This window comes from Dendropsophus ebraccatus, chromosome 2 (assembly GCF_027789765.1).
Source record: "Dendropsophus ebraccatus isolate aDenEbr1 chromosome 2, aDenEbr1.pat, whole genome shotgun sequence".
NCBI classification, from domain to species: Eukaryota; Metazoa; Chordata; class Amphibia; order Anura; family Hylidae; genus Dendropsophus; species Dendropsophus ebraccatus.
The window spans coordinates 132,129,555-132,152,053 of NC_091455.1; the positions used below are offsets into that span (position 1 = coordinate 132,129,555).

The 22,499-nt window shown below is 44.2% G+C and overlaps 1 protein-coding gene across 6 annotated transcripts in view; it reads right to left on the reverse strand.

The window, feature by feature from the left end:
* LOC138784662 (transmembrane channel-like protein 2) overlaps positions 1–22,499 on the reverse strand; it is a 169,337-nt gene that overhangs the window by 138,798 nt on the left and 8,040 nt on the right. The window contains exon 1 of one of the 6 annotated variants that reach the window (XM_069960296.1): positions 18,361–18,483. The exons of the other annotated variants lie outside the window; for them this stretch is intronic. The gene's annotated coding sequence lies outside the window, so the exon portion shown is untranslated. Of the gene's footprint in view, positions 1–18,360; positions 18,484–22,499 lie in introns of those variants that run through there. 6 annotated transcript variants of the gene reach the window in all.

A 22,499-nucleotide genomic window follows, 5' to 3' on the forward strand; every position in this document is an offset into this window, starting at 1 on the left:
TGTAAAAAAGTAAAAAAAAGTGCACCAAACACAATCCCCTTGTCCTTTGAGGGGGTTTTACCTGGAACATCTTTTCACCATATTTCTTGTAGAGGATATTTATACATTTAAATAAGTTAATCATATCTCCCCTTAAACGTCTCTTCTCCAGACTAAACAAATGTAATTCTTTTAATCTCTCCTCATAACTAAGATGCTCTATTCCCCTTATTAGTTTAGTTGCCCGTCTTTGTACCCTCTCCAGCTCTAGAACATCCTTTCTATGAATCGGGTTCCAAAACTGGACAGCATACTCCAGATGAGGCCGCACCAAAGCTTTATAAAGCGGTAATATTATATCCCTGTCCCAAGAGTCCATGGCTGCTTTAATGCATGACAATATCCTGCTGGCCTTAGAAGCAGCTGACTGACATTGTGTGCTGTTCTGTAGTTTATTATCTACAAGTACACCCAGATCCTTCTCCATCAGCGACTCTCCCAGAGAAACTCCCCCCAGGACATATGATGCATGCGGGTTATTTGTACCCAGGTGCATAACTTTACATTTATCCACATTGAACCTCATTTGCCAAGTGGACGCCCAAACACTCAGTGTGTCTAAGTCATCCTGTAACATCTGCACATCCTCCATAGACTGTACTGTACTACAAAGCTTGGTGTCATCTGCAAAGATAGAAACATTGCTGTTAATTCCATTCTCAATATCATTAATAAACAAGTTAAACAGAAGAGGGCCCAGTACTGACCCTTGGGGTACACCACTTATTACCGGGGACCATTCGGAGTAGGAATCATTGACCACCACTCTCTGGGTACGATTTTTAAGCCAGTTTTCAATCCAGTTACACATTAAATTTTCCAAACCGATAGACTTTAAAGGGAACCTGTCACCCCCCGTACCGGGGTGACAGGTTCCCGACCCCCCGTTAGAGACCCCTATACTTACCTCATCCCGCCGGGTCCCGCTTCTGGATTCGGTCGGGTCCCGGAGATCTCAGCTGCTGCAGCCCGGCGCGCGCGCTGAGAGATGAGTCCAACACCCATAGAGAATGACAGGAGAGTCCAGCGCTCCGTCATTCTCTATGAGCGTTGGACTCATCTCTCAGCGCGCGCGCCGGGCTGCAGCGGCTGAGATCTCCGGGACCCGACCGAATCCAGAAGCGGGACCCGGCGGGATGAGGTAAGTATAGGGGTCTCTAACGGGGGTCGGGAACCTGTCACCCCGGTACGGGGGGTGACAGGTTCCCTTTAACTTACCCATCAGACATCCATGAGGAACTGTGTCAAACGCTTTTGTAAAATCCAGGTACACGATATCCACAGCCGCGCAGCCATCCAGGCTTCTACTTACCTCTTCATAGAAACATATTAGGTTGGTTTGACAGCTTCTGTCCTTAGTAAAACCATGCTGGTTATCACTTATAATACTATTAGCCACTACATATTCCTGTATGTAGTCCCTTATAAGCCCCTCAAATAGTTTCCCCACAATGGACGTTAAGCTTACAGGTCTATAGTTACCTGGGGAGGTTCGAGAGCCCTTTTTGAAGATCGGCACTATATTTGCCTTACGCCAGTCCCTCGGCACAATACCAGTAAGCAAAGAATCACTGAATATTTCATACAAGGGTAGAGAAATTACAGAACTGAGTTCCCTAAGAACTCTGGGGTGTAATCCATCAGGCCCTGGAGATTTGAGTTTATTTAATTTATCTTGGACCATATCTATAGTAAACCAGTTCAGTACATTACATGTGTTAGAAGCACTGGCCCCACCCACCTCAGTACTGGTCCCACCCACCACAGCTCCGTCTTCTTCTTTTGTATATACAGAACTGAAGAAGCCATTAAGTAACTCAGCTTACTCCTGATCCCCAGTTATTAACTGCCCGTCACCATTATTTTGGGGGTCCTACATGCTCTGACCTTGTTTTTTTTTTGCATTAATATATTTGAAGAATCTTTTGGGGTTTCTTTTGCTATCTATGGCAACCTGCCTTTCATTGTGAATTTTTGCTGCTTTTATTACATTTTTACCGGTTTTGTTGACTTCTTTGTAATGTTGAAATGCTACAGCTGACCCCTCTGATTTATATTTTTTGAATGCCCCTTTTTTCTCATTTATAGCCCTTCTAACCTCGGTTGTAAGCCATGTGGGATTGGATTTTAACCGTTTATATTTGTTACCCATAGGAATATATTTGGCAGTACAGTTATTTAATGTGGATTTGAAGATTTCCCATTTATTAGCTGCATCAGTAAGTGATAGCAGCCGCCCCCAGTCTATGCCCTGAAGTTCTGCCCTTAACCCAGGAAAATTGGCCCTTTTAAAATTAAGGAGTTTTTGCCCTCCCAACATGTTTTTCTTTTCTACACTTTAAGCTAAAAGTCACTATATTGTGGTCACTATTACCCAGGCGTTCATGGACAGTGACATCCCCAACCAGCTCAGCGTTGTTAGAAATAACCAGATCCAACAAGGCATCACTTCTAGTTGGCTCCTCCACAAACTGGCCCAGAAAATTATCCTGCAGGAGGTTAAGAAATTCTCTCCCCTTTGTGGTTTTAGCTGAACCGTAACCCCAATCTATATCTGGGTAGTTGAGGTCCCCCATTACCACTACTGTCCCCTCTCGGGCAGCCCGCTCTATTTGTCTATTCAACTGACCATCTATCCCCTCAGTAATGTTGGGGGGTCTATAGATTACACCAAGAATAATTTTTTCACTCTTTACCTCCTTCTGTAGTTCTACCCACAATGCTTCCACATCATCACAGTCATCGCCCACTATTGCATCTTTTACACTCACTTTAATATCATTTCTGACATACAGACATACTTCTCCTCCCCTTCTGCCCACTCGGTCCCTTCTGAACAACGCAAATCCCTGAATATTGACAGCCCAGTCATGTGAGGAGTCCAGCCATGTCTCAGTCACACCAACCACATCAATGGACTCCTCCAGAACCAAGGCTTCTAGCTCCCCCATCTTGCTGGCTAGACTTCTGGCATTAGTAACCATACACTTTATATTACCATCGTGTTTAACCGCTTCATTATAAGAAATAGGATTTATTACTGTGCTGTGGCTACAATTATCCTCACTGTTCATACACAATAAAACATTACATAAAAGTGATCAAAAACACAAATCCTATACATATTTGGTATCGCAACGTCCGTAACGACCCAATCTATAAAACGATATCAATAATTATATCGCACGACACACGCTGTAAAAAAATAAATAAAAAAACAGTACCAGAATAGCTGTATTTTATCTATCTGCTTTAGAAAATACGCCATTAAAGAGATCAAAAAGCCATATACATATAAAACTTGGTATCAATAGAAACTACAGATCTTCCCGCAAAAAATAAGCCCAAAACCAGCTCTGTCGCGCAAAAGATAAGAACGCTATGGATCTTGCAATGTGGCAACAGTTTTTGTGGGTTTTGGTGCCGACACGCGTCCGCCATCTTGTGCCAAACGTCATCTTCGGCCGGCCGGCCCGAACACCTCCGATCTTCCCGAGTGCCGCATCATCAGCCGCTGAGCAGCGATTGGCCGAGCACAGTTATGCTCAGCCAATCGCGGCTGAGCAGCTGATGAAGCGTCCGGCACTCAGGAAGATCGGAGGTGTTCGGGCCGGCCGGCCGGCCGAAGATGACGTTTGGCACAAGATGGCGGACGCGTGTCGGCACGGATCAGGTATGTATAATGCACTACACTTCCGGGTACACGGGTGGGGGTGGTGGGACACGTGGAAGGGGGCCATTCACAGACATAACATACATTACAAAGTTGTATAACTTTGTAATGTGTGTTATTCTGTGAATAATTTTTTACCGCCGCACTACCCCTTTAAGGCTCAAATAGGCTTGGTCCCTAAGGGGTTAAATACACTTTTGGGGTTTCTTGCACAGTTTTATAGTTCGAATCCTGTTCGTAGGATGCCAAAAATGAATTGTCGTGACCAGGGGATGTTTGGTGGTATGTAGCTGGGCCTGATGATGGTGCTCCTGAGGCACTTGTCACGGTTGCCAGGAGTGGTATATGCCCACCCCTGTGTACACCAACAAAACACTTTAAATAAAAATGGATGTAGGTGTGCAGATACAGTAAATCAACAAAGTCAGTCTTGAAGTTGAACGAGAAAAAAACTATCTTTACTAAAATCCTTTGCTCGCAATACAGAGTAGACAGTCTCTTTCTTGCTAGAACCTAAAGGAGAACTCCAACAGCTAGCTCTCCCTTCCTGGGGCCTGACTTCCTAGATTGTCCAGCATTAGGTGGATCATGATAGCTGTGGACACAGTGGTTAGAGCCCCTCCAGTAGAGTAGTTACTAATTGAATAGAACCCAAGTCACAAGCTCAAAGTTATCAAGAATTTGAAGAGACTTTGCTAAAACTTCAAACTGTCAAAGGGACGTTGCCAGCCATCTCTCAAGCTATCATATTTTTGCACCTTGCTTACAATGAACAGTATAATGTGTACTGCACCTTTAAGAAACACTTCAGTAAAAGTTCCAATTTGTTGAAGTTTATCCTGATCTCTGTGGTTTCTCTGCACTGAACCACTCCAGCCCCTATGACAGGTGCCACAGCGGTACTGCAACACCTGCCCCTGCAAGTTACACCTAGCACCCTTGGGTTATCACATGTGTATGTAGGTTGGCACAGAAGGTTGATGTATTGTTGGATATTCTGTGGATGGTAAAAGTCATACTGCAGTTTGGGCACTAGATGTCACTGTCTGCTATGGCACTATTGTAACACACAGGTGAAGGGAACTGTAACGAAGGGTTAATGGTGGTTGAGTTGGCTTGTCGACCAATTCCTGTACAGATTCCTCAAAAGAGATATTTTCCTGTCTCCCCAGGTTTTTCTCCATTAATAGAAAACAAAAGACTACAAGTAGGGGGTGGAATGAACCATGTGTTCAGAACCAGTTTAGTCAGAGAAAGTACCAGTCAGTATCCTTTGTGTATCCTGCCAAAGTCCTGGGCCAGTGAGTGTCTTCCCGGGGTCTGGTCATCCGGCCAGAGTCCATTTTCTGGTTCCCCAAAAGTGTATCCTGATTTCTAGTGTTCCTGTATGCTAGCCATGTCAGGCTAGTACACCCATGGTGCAACAATTATTGAAATGGGATTCTACAACTTTTCCACACTGAGGGGCTATCCTATTCTCTCCAAGGCCTGAATCACTGAAAGCATCAGTCTCAAGCCAATGGATTGGAGAAGAGCAATTTACCCAGAAGTACCCCACTGCAACTTGCCAGGACCTAAAGGGAAACCCCAACAGCTGCCTCATCCTTAAAGGAGAAGTCCTGTGAAAATTTTATTAAAGTATTGTATTGCCCTTCAAAGTTATACAAATCACCAATATACACTTATTACGGGAAATGTACATTAAGTGTTTTTTCCCTGCACTACTGCATCAAGGCTTTATTTCCTGGATAAAATGGTGATGTCACGACCTGACTCCCAGAGCTGTGCGGGCTGTGGCTGCTGGAGAGGATGATGGCAGGGGGACACTGAGGGACACAGGGCACTGGAGGGCCATCATCCTCTCCAGCAGCCACAGCCTGCACAGCTCTGGGAGCCGGGTCGTGACATCACCATTTTATCCAGGAAGTGAAGCCTTGATGCAGTAGTAAGTGCAGGGAAAAAAGCACTGTATGTGCATTTCCCATAATAAGTGTATATTGGTGATTTGTATGACTAAAAAATGGATAACTAAATGTATAACTAAAAAGTGTTCGCCAAACTTCTTCTTTAACAGGGGCCTGTACTACTGGACATGTCACTCTGTGCCCTCGATCAGCAATAGACGGATGATCATAGCCATGAGTACAGATTGTGTCATTAAGTTTGTCACCACCGACTTCAAAGTGGTTAGAGCACCTCCAGCAGAGCACAGTACTATTTGGATAGGTCCCCTGCTTGGGCTCAAGTATACAACTTAAAACCAGTCACCCTTTACAAGAGACTTGGCCAAAAACCTGTAAAGTATTCTCAGTTTAACCGTTTGCAGCAGTGATTCAAATGTATTTTATGGTTAAAGACTTTGCATTTATTGTACTGCCCCTTTAAGTAAACAAGTAAAAATGTTATCCTGTTTAATTACTTTGGATTCGGTCACTTCCTTATCTTGCACACCACACCATAGGGACACCAGGACTACTCCTTTAAAGGGGGGGGGGGGACATCTTCTATCACTCTGAGCCCCATGACAAGTGCTGCAGTGGTAACATAACACAAGCCCTTGCTAATACCACCCTTAGGTCACCACATAACTATGGCACTGGATCTTGAGTCTGTTTGATTTTAATGTTGTATTACGTTTTTTTATTTACGTATATTTCACAGGTCACTTCTTTCGGTGCAGAACGGAGGCGCTTCAGAAATCCCATTAAAACAATGGGACAGGCTGAATTTCAAGTGGTGCCTGGGATGTGCGCTCCGCTTTAAATTCCACCATTTTATCTCAGTGTGAATGGGCCCTAATTCATGAAAAAAAGTTCACAGTCATCTGGTGCAGATGCAACTTCTCCTACACCAATCTTATGCATAAAATAAACAAGCAATAAACAAAGTAGATTCCAGAACTTCTGATGGTGTAAAAAAAAATGTTTTTGACATTTAAAGTTTTACATTATTCAGCAAAGGTCCAAGTTGTCTGCCCCTCTTGAGTCTGAAGGAACCATCTGTCAAACACACTGAATGACACCGTCCGTTCTGTGACCTGGCCGTGTCACAAAACGGCCGGTGTCAGTGAAGATCATCCCAGCCGGTACCGCAGTACCAGCTGGATGAACTTCATTTGTGCTGAATTGCACCCGCATCTCAAGTCACCATAGCACACAATGGAAACTGCGTCTGGAGCCACAATCTCCATTGTGTGAGCTGTCAGTGTTGTGCAGCTGATATTCAATGAATAGCGGCCGCAAAAAACTGACATGTCAGTTTTTCGTGCAACCGCTAGGAATCACATAGTATACACTCTGGCCGAGGTCCACGGACTGTAGTGCAACATAATTTTTCTATTAATCACGGCTGTTGTTGCAAATCTGCAACAATGGGTGTGATTAATAGTAAATTTATGTTGTGTGAACTTAGCCTTACTCTGTTTTGTATTGGTCCTTACACAGTCATTGCAATATACAATGTTGCTTCTCTCACACCTTGGAGGACTCCTGCTCCAGAATAACTTCAGGTTGATCAGGAATATGAGGTTTAAGGCTGCATTCCCATGTTCCGTGATCTTGACGGATCACGGACGTGGAATGCCAGTACTGGAGTCCCCCCGCGCCCGGACAGCATCTGTAATTAGATGCTGGGAGCGGGGGAGACTGTATTCATAAGCGCCGCGCTGTAATGAATCAGCGGCACGGTGCTAATTACAGATGCTGTCCGGGCGCGGGGGGACTCCGGTACATGTATTCCACGTCCGTGATCCATCAGGATCACGGAATGTGGGACTGCAGCCTTAGGGGCCTTTTTTAGACACTGACATGCTCTCTTGGTTTGACTATGTTTGAATTTTAACTCCAGTTGTGGTTCTGTTCAGGTTCTGATGCTGTCTTCTGGTTCTGACTAGAGATGAGTGAGCTTGCTGAAAGTTTGGGATTTGCTTGAACTCTAACAATCAGCATTTAAATCCTGCTGACTGGAGAAGGTAGATGGAGAGGACTGACTGGAAATGTTCACACACAGTATTTTTGCTCAGTATTTTGGTCCTCATATTGCAACCAAAACCAGGAGTGGATTGAAACACAGAAAGGCTACGTTCACACACTGTCAAAATTTAGTGGATGGCCGTCATTTAATGGCAAATAATAGGCGTTATTTTAAAACATCATCTGCTGTTATGAAATAAGGGCAATTATTTATTATAAAATGGCAACCATCCACTACATTTCAACAGTGTGTGAACAGAGCCTTTCTGTGTTTTCGATCCATTCCTGGTTTTGGTTGCAATATGAGAACCAAAATACTGAGCAAAAATACTGTGTGTGTGTGAACCCAACCTACGCCTGTGTGCTTAGCCAGCGTAGGAACTATCACCCAGTTAGGAGATGCCAGTTTTTGATCAAATGATCTATCCTATTGTTACCTAACTTGTCTAGCCATCTTTCATACACAGGTTACTTTGTGCAAACTCTTTGTTTACAATTTAATTTTCCATTTTAAGAGTAGTATTCATCAAATCAGTTGTTTAGATTGGAAATATACTAATAAGAGATTAAAACAAAAAGCTTCTGTTTTTTATTATATGACTGCAGAACTATTCCATACAAACACAAATTTTCTCTGTAGTTGACATCTACAGCTTTGGTACACAATGCAGAGAAAATCATGGATTTATTTTTAACAATTATAATGGAGGGAATCTAATTAATTAGCTGCAGGCAATGTATTGTATGATTTGATATCTTTTCAATCTTGTCAGCTAATTCTTCATGCATTAATAGAAATCATCATAAATTATATGATAGTAAAATATAAGACTTTTAAAAATAGCTTATTACACCCACCAAAAGCTTGGTAATTTTGTTAATACAATGCAATAACAAAAACACTTCAAGGGGTATTCAGATCTTGTAAAAATGGTCCCAGCTGAATTGAGGCAGTTACACTTTTTGCGTAACTCCCATTGACTTTAATGGAAGTTTTGCAAACAGTGTAACATTGCAAGCTACTCTCTCTATGTGTGCACATAGACTGTAGGACTACGCCCTTCACAACTGCCATTAAACTCAACGGGAGTTATGCAAATGACTGCAAATATCCTAATAAAACCATGTGTAGATATTTCAGCATTGTTGTGAATGTGGCTCTGGAATATATGTTACCATTCCTGGAAATCTTGCCTAGAGTCTTGCCTAGATTGTTTTGATACACACAGAATATGTCAGAAGTATTACCTTGCTTAACCCCTTCCCAAGTATGAGATTTTTGGCAAATTTGTAACTCCTCACGCCTCAAAAAAATTAAAACCCTGTACATATTTCTATATAATGAGCCATGTGAGGTTTTTTTTGTGGGACAAAAAGGGCCTTTTTATTGATATCCTTCATTTTAAAAGAAGTGAAGGGACTGTGGTAGAATTGCTATAAGGCGTCTTATAGAGTGTATTTATTATAAATTACAAACAGTGGTGGTATTACACACAAACAAAAAAGAAAGAACATATAACAAACAGTAATATGATGCATATAGGTCATATATTGTTCCTATATGACCCTGCCTATCTCTAGTTTGCAACCCCCTGGTTCAGGCATCCCTAAACGCCAGGAGGGACTCTCCTACACTGGGAGAGCGTGTGCGGGTATTTCCAATTAAACATTGGTTCTGTTTAGGGTGCTTTCACACCTACCAGATCCACAGCAGATCTCACTTCTGCAGATTCGAAGCGAGAACCGCTGCGGATCCGGTATCAATTCAGCCCTATGATAGCACATATTCGCAGCGGGATTAACATCCCGCTGTGAATATGTGCTTTAACTCCCTGGTGCCCGCAGCCCCGCCGCCGCATCCCCCATCCTCGGCGGCGGCACATCCCCCCATTCCGGCCACATCCCCCCATCAGCCCATCTCTGGCCCGCCGCCACGAGCATACATTACCTGCTCGGTGGCGCGGCTGCAGTGAGGCTTCCGGGACCAGCTGAGCGGGACCGGAGCCGGCAGCCTCACTGCAGCCGCACCGCCGAGCAGGTACTGTATGCTCTCGGCGGCGGGATGCGGGAAGCGGCGGGCTGGGAGTGGGCTGATGGGGGGGATGTGGCCGGGATGGGGGGATGTGCCGAGGATGCGACGTCGGGGCTGCGGGCACCAGGGAGTTAAAGCACATATTCACAGGGGGATGTCAATCCCGCTGCGAATATGTACTATCATAGGGGTGAATTGATACCGGATCCAAAACGGTTCTCGCTTCTAATCCGCAGAAGTGAGATCCGCTGTGGATCCGGTAGGTGTGAAGGCACCCTTAAAGTCAGAGAACGATAAGGTTAGGCGTACTGTATGTAGGTATTTCAAAATCCAACAAGAAAAAGAATTTTTGCCAGCTCACCTCTCTTGTGTATGTAGGTATGGCAGGAAGTAGTGTGAGGTGAAAACTGGGTCACATTTCTTGAATATAGATACAGCTTGGGAAAAATACGGGCGTGGGAAAAATAGACATGCGGCCGGATGCATACGAACCGTGAACATACGCCTGTAGTTATGCTTCCCTAGCTTGTTTCGAAGCGATCTGAGGCAGGTCATTTACTTGGAAATCTTCGCCCAGCCCCGTAAACCACACAGAACCTTTTGGATCGAAAAATCAAGTTTAATTTGGCTGAAATAAGTACTTTGTACGGGACCGCATGGAAATCCACGGCCGTGAGTTTCAACATTTCCGTCCTCAAACAATGGTCTTGTTCATTTTTCACAGCGCCGTATACGATCCGGCCGTAAGCTCATACGTAGTGTGCATTGTGCGGGTGTATATCGTATACTTTCAAGCGAACGCATCAACCTCAAAACTACGTGCGTATATTCGCGGTTCGCACTACGGCCGGAAACATACGCAGTGTGAACATAGCCTTAAAGTTAGAGGTGATTATTAATGGTATCCTATCTTCCAATCCCCAACGCATTTCCCTTGTACAGTCATGACAAGTTCCTCAGGGAATAGGAGGATTATTGCACTGGTTGTGGAATAATACCTCCGCCAGTTATGGCGTCTGGCCACATAGATTTACAGTATAGCCCAGTGCATTATAGCAGCAAAAATGGTTCTTGCAGTGCTTCTTAGTTATCGAGTTCCAAGTACGATGGATATGTTTCCATGATGTCCCTCTTGTTGGGGGGTAAGGGGTGGTACACTGTGGGAAAACAAGCTTCAGATGCCCCATGCTGTTATGCTGTTGTATGTTCTGGCCAGCTCAGGTTACGATGTGTGGATAGATGCTGTCCTCTGCACATGATGAGCTTCACAAAAGCGTTCTGAGGGGCCGAGGCTCCATGCTCCTTCTTATCAGTGCAATGGTTGGGGGCGGGCTAGATGATGCAGCAGTGCTCCAGAGCAGAATGTACCCCAACTAACAGCGTGGAACCAGCGCCAAGGAGGAAGGTAACACACATACCTTACTCCTCAGCATCCCCGATGCTATAGGGGGCTATCAGCAGGTTAGATTTGTCTAACCTACTGATAGTTCCCTGTTAAAATGTATTTGTCTGCTGCCCACAGGATAGGAAACGAGTAAGAGAACACAGGGGGTCCGACCTCCGTGACCTTTAGATCATCCCCTAGCTCCTTTGTTTTGACAAAAGATGCACGTGACCCTGTGGTTCCAATTATTTTTTATGGAACCACTGGAAAGACACAAGTACAGCATTCGTCTCTTTCCGGCAGCTCCATAGAGAATGAATAGGGCCTAATATGCAGAGATCTGTGATGTACTATGTGAACTGGCTGTTTTTTTTTAACAATTTTTTTATGGCTAAGTAGCCTTTTAAGTGAAACTGCACCAGAGAAAGCTAACCTTCACTCCCTACATGCATCAAAGCATCTTGTATGCCCATGACTCTGGCGTAAATAATAAGTCAGTGTACATAGTTGATATCGGTGGTTTCTTTAAAGAAATACTCCAACCAAGAAATATTTCCCAGATGTTTTATTATGCAATTAAATGTGTCAGCCTCTTACTTGTTCTCTTGCCTGCTGCTTTTATCTCTAAATATCACACTGGGACCACTGTAGAGCAAGTCTGAATCAGGCTTCGGTGACATACTTTCTGCTTGAGTCTATGGGGATTTATGTGAGGCTCACACAGGCAACAGAACTTTCCGTATGATGAACCTGCATGGACTGTTCCACAAAAGTTACATAAAGGACACATGCTCCTATAACACAGGTATGAAGAAGAAGACATATTAGCCCTCCTGGCTGTAAACACATATGGGGAGATTTATTAAACTGGTATAAAGTAGAATTGGCTCAGGTGCCCCTAGCAACTAATCAGAATATACTTTTCTCAGATTCTTTGAAAAATGAAAGGTGGAATCTGATTGGTTGCTAGGGGCAACTGAGACAATTCTACTTTACACCTGTCAGGACGGGGAGGTAGAGACAAGATGAGACAGTGAACCCTAAGGGTCAACCCACCCACTGTCCCTACCTACTTGCCTCAGTTGGCCCTAGGCGGCTGCGGACAACCACGAAGACGTACCCTATACTTAATAAGTGTAACACCGAACAAGACAGAGACAAACATAACAAAGGAGAGTCGACAAGCCAAGTCAGGACCAACCGGACAACGCAGTACAAAATCAGGGATCAAACGGTCAAAAAGGTCTAGCAGGAGGTCAGGTAACAAGCCAAGCAAACAGAGGAATTAGGAACAGGCATTGCAGGAGCAGTCATGGGGATCTGGGATCAGGGTAAGAACCTTAATTGCCAGCAGGGAATAACTGGCTCTGCTTTTATTTCTGAGGATCAAGAGCGCGGTCCGGATCCCTATTGGACCGGCGCTCTCATCCTCAAGGTTCCGGACAGGTAGAGGCATGTGTCAATCAAAAACACTGCTCAGCTGCAGCGATCAAGGCTAGCAGTGAGCAGTGCAACTCCTGCATTGCCAGGATGGTGAAAGACAAATGGGTGTGTCAGACAAAAGGTAAAATTAGGCCCAGTTCATACCAGGCTCACTGCCCATTCCTGATAACACCAGTTTGATACCCCCCTCCCCCATAGTGTAATTAGGATGCCCTCACACATCCTTTATGTGTGGTGTTTTTTAAGTCTCCATAAAATGGCAGAAAAGCTGCCAATGTGTTTTTCCATGCATTTGCATTTTTTTCTAGCATTTTTCTGGAGTTTTTGACTTTATGTGTGAATGATCCTTTTTAAAATATGGGCTTTTTTGTGTGTTGAATTTTTTTTTCCTCTGCCATCACATGACCTAGCTGCTGGGCCATAAACACTATTCCATTCCATAAACTTCCATTTACTTCCAGCTAACACCTGTCTGCTAACATTTTTGCAAAAGAAAAAAAAAGCCATAGTGTTTTTATTGGCGTTTTTTTCAAGATTTTGAACCAGTGTAAAGCCACTATACTGTCCCCTCAACAGAGAAAGCACTGTAGCTCCCTTTATGATGCTGTACTGAAGCACTGTGGGATGCAAAGCATAAAGGTACAGAAAGCAGAGTGAAATGTAAAATGTAATATGTACAGGCGAGCGAGCACTATAATGCTCGTTACTCAAGCTGAGTATTTTTTCAATACTCAAGTGCTTAACTTGAGTAACAACATCCATTAAAACAATGGGAGACTCTGCAGAGCAGGGGCACCTGGTTAATGTGAAAGTGACCATCTGGTCCTCCAGGGGGTTACGCTAACCCCTTGGTGGCCAGACTGCTATGCTTGTGGCGAGGGAAGCAGGGAAATCATACTTACTAATCAGCGACTGAGGCAGGACATACGATAGCATCATGCATTTCCACAACCTTAAAGCGAATGTACCATCAGGTACATTAAGGGTTGCTTCACATGTACCGGATCAGCAGCGGAGTTCACAATGCGAGTTTGCAGTGAAATATGCTGCGGATCCTGGTAGTGTAAAGTGATTGGGTCACCCCCCGCATTCCGCAGCCCGCAGCCCCCGCCCCGAAGCATACAGTACCTGCATGGCGCTGCAGTTGTGTGTGAGGCTCCCGGCTCCCCATCAGCCAATCAGTGCACAGCAGTACTGTTAGGAACCGGACAGCAGGACAAGACAAACAGTGAGCCCTAAGCTCAGCCCCGCCCACTGTCCTCTACCTATTTGCCACAATCCGCCCTAAAATGGCGGCAAGCAACTGGGCGGCAGTCCCTGCGCTGGCTAGGTGGGACACAAGGACAAGACAGACAGACAAAACACAATAAGGAATGGTCAACAGTCCGGGTCACAACAAACGGGCAGCAAAAGTACAAAATCACAATCCGAAGGCAAAGTCAATATACAGGCAGTATGGTCAGGGGCAGGCAGCAAACAAGAATGGTCAGAAAGACAAGGCAGGGTCAGAATCAACAGAGCAAGAATAGAAACACAGAACCAGGCAGAGACAAGCTCAATATCCGGCAATGAGAGCACAGACTGGGTTAGTTATATAGGAGGCCAGGATTCTGATCCAGAATGTAATTGGACCATCCCCCTGATCTCCAAGCACAGACACCTGAGAACAAGACAGATCCACTGGCAGGATGACCTGTCAGTCACAGCAGAACCCAAACACAGATTAACCATGACATGGCCAGACAGAATTCAGCAGGTGAAGTCGGGTGTGTCTCCCAACAAAGGTGAGCAAATAAACCAGTGTTCACACACTGCAAACAAAACACAGAAACAGGATACAAGAAAATCAGTGCCTTCTCGGCCGAACAGCACGAGCCGAGGGGCACATAATGCTCTGCAGAGATACCATCCTGACAGTACCCCCCCTTTTACGAGGGGTCTCAGGACCCTCACAGGACTCAACTTCACTTAGAAGATTGCCATCTGACTCCCATTCATCAGAAGAAGAGTCCATGGCATGGAGAACAGGCTTACTGACAGGACGAGCAGAAGAACATGATAAATTGGCATCAGATACAGGCAAATCAGTTACAGTAGAACTAGCAATGTTTATTTCGCCGGAGGGTACCTGTGCGCCCAAGTGACCTTCCTGGGAGTCACCTGGACGCCGATGATCTGGGTGCAGGTTTTCTTGCCGCTTGGGACGCTTGTGGCAGAAACTGATGAAGTGGCTACTGTCACCACAGTAATAACACAGACCGTTGTGTCTACGATGTTCTCGCCTGGTCCTGGCGTCCAATTGTCCCAGCTGCATGGGCTCGTCCTCATGTATATCAGGGATAACAACAGAGTGTTTGACAGAGCAGGGGACAGAGGTCTTAGAAGGGTCAGAGCCTACTTTCTCCCTATGTCTGTCACGGAGCCTACGGTCTATGCGAATAGCCAAATTCATGGCCTGCTTTAGGGTGGAAGGATCTGGGTGTCCTGTCCAGGCATCCTTAATGCCATCAGATAACCCCTGCTTAAATTTGCATCTAAGCGCAGGATCGTTCCATCCGGATGGAACGCACCACTGGCGGAACTCGGCACAATACTCCTCCACTGGTCGCTTGCCCTGTCTCAAAACTGTCAACTGCCTCTCAGCTGCTGCTGCCCTGTCAGGGTCATCATACAGTAATTCCAATGCGGAGAAAAACTGATCCACAGAAGATAACTCAGTGGCATCTGGAGGCAAAGAAAAGGCCCACTCCTGCGGAGGTCCTTGTAAGAGTGACATAACTATGCCCACTCTCTGGCTCTCATCCCCAGAGGACCGGGGACAAAGTCTGAAAAACAACTTACATCCCTCTCTGAAGATCCGAAAGGCCCTTCTCTCGCCCTTGAACCTATCAGGAAGCTGCACTGGAGGTTCTGGGGGAACAGCAGCAGATAGCATGGCATTTTGGCCCAGGAAAGACTCTACCTGCTGCACCCGTTGCGTAAGGTCCAGAACAAGCTGGTTGAGACTTTGCATTTGCTCAACCAGAGCTTTCATGGGGTCCATAGCAAGGTGGAGAGAGAGAAGAAAAAAAAAAAAAAAAAGTAAGGCCGGTTATTCTGTTAGGAACCGGACAGCAGGACAAGACAAACAGTGAGCCCTAAGCTCAGCCCCGCCCACTGTCCTCTACCTATTTGCCACAATCCGCCCTAAAATGGCGGCGAGCAACTGGGCGGCAGTCCCTGCGCTGGCTAGGTGGGACACAAGGACAAGACAGACAGACAAAACACAATAACGAATGGTCAACAGTCCGGGTCACAACAAACGGGCAGCAAAAGTACAAAATCACAATCCGAAGGCAAAGTCAATATACAGGCAGTATGGTCAGGGGCAGGCAGCAAACAAGAATGGTCAGAAAGACAAAGCAGGGTCATAATCAACAGAGCAAGAATAGAAACACAGAACCAGGCAGAGACAAGCTCAATATCCGGCAATGAGAGCACAGACTGGGTTAGTTATATAGGAGGCTAGGATTCTGATCCAGAATGTAATTGGACCATCCCCCTGATCTCCAAGCACAGACACCTGAGAACAAGACAGATCCACTGGCAGGATGACCTGTCAGTCACAGCAGAACCCAAACACAGATTAACCATGACATGGCCAGACAGGATTCAGCAGGTGAAGTCGGGTGTGTCTCCCAACAAAGGTGAGCAAATAAACCAGTGTTCACACACTGCAAACAAAACACAGAAACAGGATACAAGAAAATCAGTGCCTTCTCGGCCGAACAGCACGAGCCGAGGGGCGCATAATGCTCTGCAGAGATACCATCCTGACAAGTACTGATTGGCTGATGGGGATCGACGGGAGGCAGGAGCCTAACACACAGCTGAGCGCCGAGCAGGTAATGTATGCTTCGGGCCGTAGGCTGCAGGTGGCAGGATGAAAGCGGTTAAAGGGGCCGGGTCACATACTGGCAGCGGAATAAAAATTAGACTGTGGGTATGTGGCCCATTCACTTCACACTACCAGGATCCGGAGCGGAAGTATTACCCACGTATAGAATGGTACCGGCACGGGAAAGCCGGTGCTGCAGTCCCTATTTTGAACCGTGGTCCAGTTCCAGTGTACGGTGGCATTCTATTCACGGGTGCGGGGCTGGGGGTGAAGCACTGGAGACGGGCCAGGCCACCCCCCAGTCCTTGGTGTCTAGTGGAATGGATCTCCCCCATTCTTCTGCCCGAGCCAGGCCTCAGCATCGCACAGATGCTGATCTCGGCTTGGCAATACATTGCTCTAGGCTGCAGCAGCCCGAAGCAATGTATCCCTGATCTAATGGATCATTGCTGTGTATATACATGAGAGATCCTGCTGTGTATATACAAGTCCCCCAGGGGGACTTCTAGTTAAAGTAGAAAAAAAGTAAAAATGTTATTTATTAATAAAAAAAATTCCCCTCCCCTTATAAAAGTCCCAATCACCCCCCTTTTCCCATTTTAAAAATATAAATACATGAATAAACAAATAAATAAACATATTTGGTATAACTGCATGCACAATCGGCAGAACTAATACATTATCACATTCCTGATCTGGCATAGTAAACGGTGTAAGCGCAAAAAAATTCCAAAGTGCAAAATTGCGCATTTTTGGTCCCATCAAATCTAGAATAATTGTAAAAAAGTGTTCAGACTAGCACTCCAAGGCATATCATGAAATTAAAACATAACTTTTATTCTGAAATTGAAAAAAGTTCATAAAACCAAAGCGTTTTGCGCCGCAGTGCTTCATCATGGTAACCATGATGAAGTGCTGCAGCGTGAAACACGTTGGTTTTATGACTTTGTTTTAATGTCAAAATAAAAGTTATGTTTTAATTCCGTAATATGCATTGGAGTGCCAGTCCAAATACCTTTCTCTATCATTTCTACTGTTGGAACACAGCGACTGGCTAACGCTGGTACTTGTGCACCCTCCACCCTTCTTACTTCTCGGGAGCTGGCCCACACAGGTCCAAGATGACCTGATCCATCTCCCTTTCATTTTAAAGCCTTAGGCTATGTTCACACAACATACGAGACCGGCCGTTCCGTGACCCCGGCCGGGTCACGGAACGGCCGGTCTCTGGCCGTATCTCAGCCAGCCATCGGCAACAGCGGCCGTAGTTTTACATAGTCTGAACATAGCCTTACAGTGTATTCTGTTTCAGTAATATATTCCTAGATTCTTTTAGGCAAAGCTCTTTTAGAGATAAATTATTGAAGTTATTTTGCTGAATCTTATGTTTTTCTTTATTGAGACAAACATTTGTCATTTTAAAGAGGATAGGTTTTATTTAATTTGTGAATCGCAACACTTAATATACAGTACTTTAAACTGAAGCAGTTTTGTTATTCAGAAGATGTTTGTCTGACATTGATTTTTGTCTGACTGGAGCAGTATTGATGCTTTACAGACCTTGGGTTAATTCTCATGCAGCTATTCTACTGCATATGGCTCTAGTGGAAACAGTAATTAAAGTCTAGATATATAGATATTGCAAATAAAACAAATAAATGAATGAATTAGTTTAATATTTGTATAGAGAACTCAGTCCAGTATGTGTCAAGGTAACACAATTTGATGTAGAATTGTGTCAGTGTTGTATTAATATAAAGCTTTCACAAAATTTCACAGATCACTGAGTGTATCATCTTAACATGGATGTAATTCAGCCCAACGTTGGCCAGCATTTAAAGGTTATGTCATCTAAACAATTATCTGTTAAAACAATTAAAATAAATTAATTCAATGTGAACAGGTGACCAATATTTCACTAATAAGCCCCAAGGCACAAACCTGCATGTTTTCACAACAAATGTGGCTCTTATCAACATTACAATTGGTGGCACTTTAACCTCTAGGTGCGATGAGATATCTATTCACAATTGACAGAAGGGGCCACTATTTCAGGCTGATTCAGGCACCACTATTCAGGTAAAAAGTCACAGCATCGGGGTCTCTCGATTGTCAGGATGGTGCAGGATCCAGAGGCTGGAAAAAATGTTAGATCGTTCGGATTTGAATGATAATCGTTCAGTGTAATAGCAGGCAATGATTAAAAGACCAACGAGAAATCGCTAGTCGTTTGATAGAATTTGAACCTATTTTTATCATTGATCCTTCGTAAATCGTTCTCATAGAATAAGACGTCGTTCTGTCTTTCCTTTATGACCTGTTCTTTGTTTATAGTCTGTTCCTAGCTTTGGCTTAAAAAATCTGTCAGATAAATCTCTCTGTGTAAACGCACCCTAAAGCTGAGCACACCACTTGAAGTGAATAGTAGAGATGAGCGAACCTGCTGAGGTTCGGGGTCCCTTGCGTTTACATGATGGGTAAGGTGCAATAGGAGCATAGTCGCTTTTGATACATGTTATCATTGAGAGCTGGGGGCAGATAGGATTGTGTATATAGGATATCACTAATATACTATTGATGGTTACTTATTATTTGTTGTGATATATGCATTCCCCACTTGGATTAAATATATGCCCCCTTATTACTATTTATTATATTAATGTGCTCTGTTATCACATGAAAGTTGATGGATGTTATACAAGTAATATATAAATACCCACCACGTAAGTTACATGATCAAGTACTGGAGTGTTGTTTCCTTTAGTTTTTATGCATTTTACATGTTTTTGTTTTTGAATAAAATATATGATGTTTTTGGCTATGATCTGGGTGTTCTTTGGTATAATTCTTATAGATAGATCGCCTTAAGTAATGTATTTGGTGGACTAGATATATAAAATAGGCACAGTCCTATATAGTTGTACTGTTTGTGTTGTCCACCGGAACTGTTGTATATAACTAGAAGTGAATAGTAGAGATGAGCGAACCTGCTGAGGTTCGGGTTCGTATGAACCTGAACTCTCGGCTTCTTACTGCCGCTGTCTGCCCGCTCCGTGGAGAGGGTAGATACAGCCGGAGGACCGCCTGGAAAACTGGGATACAGCCATAGCCATAGGCTGTATCCCAGTTTTTCAGGCAGTTTCCCGGCTGTATCCACCCTCTCTATGGAGCGGGCAGACAGTGGGAATCAGAAGCCGAGAGTTCAGGTTCATACGAACCCGAACCTCGGCCGGTTCGCTCATCTCTAGTGAATAGCCCTCAAAAACTTGCACATGTGGATCTCTCACATGGCAGTCTCTGGGAAAAAGAGGTGTATTGCTGTGTCGGTTACTGTGTCTTATCTATTATTTTGTAACATTAGCTTAGTATTACAGACTACAAAATGCAGACCTAATACGGATTTAAGATACACTTGTGTGAAACAGGCCAAACTGCCTAATGCCTGAGTTTTAGAAATGTACAATATAACCAGCTTTCCATTTTCCTAGTGTCTAGCCAGTATTGGTTTAAGAACGCATGTACTGAAGCTGCATAAATGCCAAGTGATTAATTCATCTGCAGCAATTTACTAAAAGGTTCTCAATCAATTTCTTAGTACTCCAGTACTCTGTTCCAGCAGATTACAATGTCAATTAGACAAATTGTATTATTAGACTCTCTTCTTAATGAAGTAGAGGCTACATTTTCAAAACCATACTGTAATTTATTTTTATTCAAGATACTGTTCTTACCAAATATAACAATGTATTGGGTTTACTTTCTGAGTTCATTTTAATACACTTCTTATAATTAGGCTTACAAAAAACCTTATCATCAATAGTGGCACTAAATTTTTTAGGATTAAATATACATTTATATATATTTAATGTCCCACAATTAGTAGAACTGTCTAAATGCAAAGATTGCCTATACTGATCCCTACAATGCTACCGCCCTATGTCACTTCTTCTCTTTGCCTCAAAACTCCTGGAACTACATGTCTACCATGAACTATGCTCCCACTTTTCCTCCAACTTGCTTTTTGACTCCCTGCAATCCGGCTCCACATAAACTGCCTTAACCAAAGTGGCCAATGACCTGCTAACTGCCAAAACCTCACACCAATACTCTGTGCTCCTTCTCCTTGACCTATCTTCTGCCTTTTGACACAGTTGACCATTCTCTCCTCCTACAAATTCTTCCATCCCTTGGTGTCACTTTCTGAGCCCTCTCCTAAATCTCCTTCTACCTGTCCAACCGCACTTTTAGTGTCTCCTTCTCCCACACCACCTCCCCTCCTTGTCCCCTCACTATTGGTGTTCCCCAAGGCTCTGTACTCGGGCCTCTTCTCTTCATCTATACCTCTGGCCTGGGATATATCATAGAATCTCACGGCTTCAGGTACCACCTCTACGCCGATGACACTCAGATCTACCTCTTTGGTCCAGAAGTTAACTCTTTGCTGTCCAGGACTCCAGAGTGTCTATCGGCCATATCTTCCTTCTTCTCCTCCCCCTTTCTAAAGCTCAACATGGACAAAACAGAACTAATCTTTCCCCCATCTCACTCCACCCAGCCGTCTAATGTTTCAATCACTATCAATGGCTTCACTCTGTCCCCTGTCCCCCAAGTCTGCTGCCTTGAGGTCACCTTTAACTCTGCCCTGTCTTTTAAGCCACATATTCAGGCCCTGACCACCTCCTGCCGCCTTCACCTCAAAAACATTTCCAGAATCTGCTCTTTTCTCACCCCTGACTCCACAAAACTGCTGGTACATGCTCTCATTATCTTCCGCTTGGATTACTGTAACATCCTCCTCTCTAGCCTTCTATCTAACTCCCTTGCTCCTCTCCAGTCTATCCTTAACTCTGCTGCCCGACTAATCCACCTTTCCCCTCGCTTCACCTCTGCCTTTCCCCTCTGCCAATCCCTTCACTGGCTCCCCATTGCCCAACCTATTCACTTTAAATTGTTGACCATGACGTACAAGGCTATCCACAACCTGTCCCCTCCGTACATCTCTGACCCGATATCCCGCTACCATCCCTCACGCAACTTTAGATCCTCCAGTGACGATCTTCCAGCGCTCCCCCTTGTTTGTACCTCACATAACTGCCTCCAAGACTTTGCCCGAGCCTCCCCCATACTCTGGAACTCACTACCCCGACACATCCGACACATCTACCATCAATTACCAAAAAACACCATTAGAGCATACTTGCCTTTACTCAAAATTTAATAAAATCATATAAAGTAGAAATATCATACATAAAAAATGAGGGGAAAAATGATAACAGTGCATTGGTCCAGGGGACAAAAACAAATATGGGTCATAAGACTACTTGGAAAAATATATTGCATGCATGAGTGTTTTATAACGCTAAAGGGGCACAGGCTAACAACCAGTTAAAAAAACAAGTCCTACAAAAGTATCACACTTGACTGGCTGCATTTTACCTCCTGTCTCTCTCCCCGTACCTTATAGATTGTAAGCCCTCGCGGGCTGGTTCCTCTTCCCCCATGTACCAGTGTACCATTTGCCTTCATGTAATGTGTTTTTGATCTTGTAATGTTCTCATTTGTTACCCCCTATCTCTTGTATAGTGCTCTGGAATTAAGGGTGCACTATAATTGCGGGTATTGCGAGCTGTTCTCGAAAATCAACATTTCTTATCAAATAATAATTAAAGGGGAACTCTGGTTAACAAAGATTTAACTCTGTTCAATCCCCACCAATAATCTAAGCTTGTATGTAATAGGTTTCCATTACTTGAATTGGTCCGTTTGTCTGCAGCACATCCTCATACCCTGAGGGTACAAACACACTTGACGTCTGCGGATCCCGTCCCCGTTTACTTAATGGCAGTCAAAATAATAAATAATAATAATAAATTTAAATCACTTTTCTTTTTCCAATGTTCAAATAAAAAATTAAAATTCAAATCTAAAGCTGACACCTACATTTAAATGGTTAATTTTATCACCCCCTCCATGCTGGTCTAGTGGGTGGATCCGTTCAACTTACCCGGCCATGCCTCAGTCAAGCCTCGGCCAAGCCTTCAATTTTTACAAGGGGATAAAAGATGAAAAAAACACCAAAC